Below are 2,292 nucleotides of genomic sequence, written 5' to 3' on the forward strand. Positions count from 1 at the left end.
TGATAAATATCAAGCTCAACACTTCCGTTGTAGAGCTCGTGACCAAAACAAAGCTGACAAAGTTAAACACAGTATACCGTATATCAGCACATACCAACATTTAATTTTGTTCTACAATTTTTCTTTTCAAGATGATGTACATCCAAATATAGATATTCTTAAGCATAATTTACTTGAGATGACAAGTGTTGTATGCTCATTTTAGTTCATTTTTGAAATTTAATTTGGTATCAAATATCAATAAAACCATCAGTTCTTAAAGTAATAATGTTGCATTTTCTTTCTTTTATCGCCATAAATATCATTATTTATATAATTATATTTGTCAAAAGATTTGTCTAACTCGAACAAAATGTAACAATAAACGTTAAGCAATTGTGTCAATTATTTGTCGAGTTTTATCAATCTGATAAATTGCAAATATCAGATATTAAAAGTAAATAAAGGGTTTTAATTATTATAAATCAATTTCCGATATGTATAACTCTTTACATACAGCTGTGATGGCCGAGTGGTTAAGGCGTTGGACTTGAAATCCAATGGGCATTGCCCGCGCAGGTTCGAACCCTGCTCGCAGCGAAAACAGGTTTTATTCTTTCTTGGGTAAATAGATATTTTGCATGTTATAAAAACATTTGATATCGGTCAAACATCACGATTAATTATGATATTTCGTTTTGTACATAAATTAACAGTACATAACAAATGATTTATATAAGTGTTGATTAAATGCTTTACAAAATTTCATAATGTATAAAATATTTACATGAAGAAAAGGGTCAAATATAATGACTTCAAGATATCACCAACACAATAATGTCGTGCTGAATGATCTCCAAGGATCAGAACTATAACATTACTTATTGAGTGTCCGGGGCGACTTTTACAGCCTCAACATTGCACAAACAACGCTCATGTGACAATGAAATTGAAATAATTGCTTATTTCAAGAACGCCAAAAGCAAACATCTCAAACCATTTCAAAGTCATTTAGTGAAGGTATATCACAACTCATGGAAATTTGACAGAACGAAAATAAAAAAATACACTATAGAAAGGTACGATATTTAAACATGATTCAACATAAAAATGTATCGTTTTCTTCATTACAAAACATATACAATTATGTTTTTACATTTTCATAATACTAAATCATTTGATGAACATTTTTAACAAACCCATAATTTTCTTTTGAGAACGACATTCTTTGCATCTTTCATTATCCTACATGAACAGATTCAATCAAACAGTGTCTGGAATTTTCACCGTTTCGTTATTGTTGTTGCTCTAGGGGGGATCAGTCTTTTTTCAATTTTTTTGTTTACTTTGTCACAGAGAGCATTCGTCATATATTGTTATTTTTTCATTGGAAATATATGTCAACATTTATGTATATTTCTTAACACTACACTAGGCAGTGTTCAATACTCTGACAATTCGTGTTAATTCCCTTTAACACAAACAGAGCGTCTTAATACTGAATGATTTATTTTGAAGTTAAAATAAAGTGTAAGTTTATTGTTAACACAAAGTATTTTTCTTCTTTGTACGGAATGATTATTAAATGACCTATGGCAATTCGATGACAGGACGAGTGATTAGTTGATTTCTTTCTCGATTGAGGAAACGTGTAAAACAATTAAACCACACTCACATATCGAACACCTTTCGTCACAGATGTCCATTTACTAAGCAGCTTACTTTTAATTATTTGTAAAAACCTTTATCCTATAATATGAGTCTCCATAGCTCAGTGGTTAGAGCACTGGTCTTGTAAACCAGGGGTCGTGAGTTCGATCCTCACTGGGGACTGCATATCATTTTTGCTGAAAAAGACACTATTTTTCTAGTGTTTATAAAAACAACAATTGTATGTTTCACCTAACTTAACGAATGCTCTTTCACAATGTGTATTTTCAAGTGAAGTATCAATCATACTTGATACACACTTCATCAACAAAATGTGTTTATTAGTTTATCTGCGATTATTTACTCATGGAATACATTTTACGAAAGTATAACTATCTATTTCTTAAATGAAATACGAAATATAATTCCAAATTTGTTTTATATTATTTACGATTTTATTGCAAGGATTTTTTTTTTATCTTTTTAATGACGAGCTTTAATTCAAACAATGTTTATACATTATATATTAGACATATTAAATGGAGACCATTTTAATCCAAATTTCAACAAAATATATTGATTCAAGTCAACAATGTGCTACATTGTGTGAAAACCAATGGAGGACTGTTTTATATTTTCGCTTATTTAAAATTATTTTTGTAA

At 29.5% G+C, this 2,292-nt stretch overlaps 2 non-coding genes across 2 annotated transcripts; both read left to right on the forward strand.

Annotated features, from left to right (window-relative positions):
* Positions 1 to 497: 497 nt before the first annotated feature.
* Positions 498 to 579, forward strand: Trnas-uga (transfer RNA serine (anticodon UGA)). Its single transcript has one exon. It is a non-coding gene; the product is annotated as a tRNA-Ser (tRNA).
* Positions 580 to 1,739: 1,160 nt separating this feature from the next.
* Positions 1,740 to 1,812, forward strand: Trnat-ugu (transfer RNA threonine (anticodon UGU)). Its single transcript has one exon. It is a non-coding gene; the product is annotated as a tRNA-Thr (tRNA).
* Positions 1,813 to 2,292: the final 480 nt, after the last annotated feature.

The sequence above is a fragment of the Ruditapes philippinarum genome, unplaced genomic scaffold, assembly GCF_026571515.1.
Source record: "Ruditapes philippinarum isolate M1 unplaced genomic scaffold, ASM2657151v2 ctg6309_1_1_1_1, whole genome shotgun sequence".
NCBI lineage: Eukaryota > Metazoa > Mollusca > Bivalvia > Venerida > Veneridae > Ruditapes > Ruditapes philippinarum.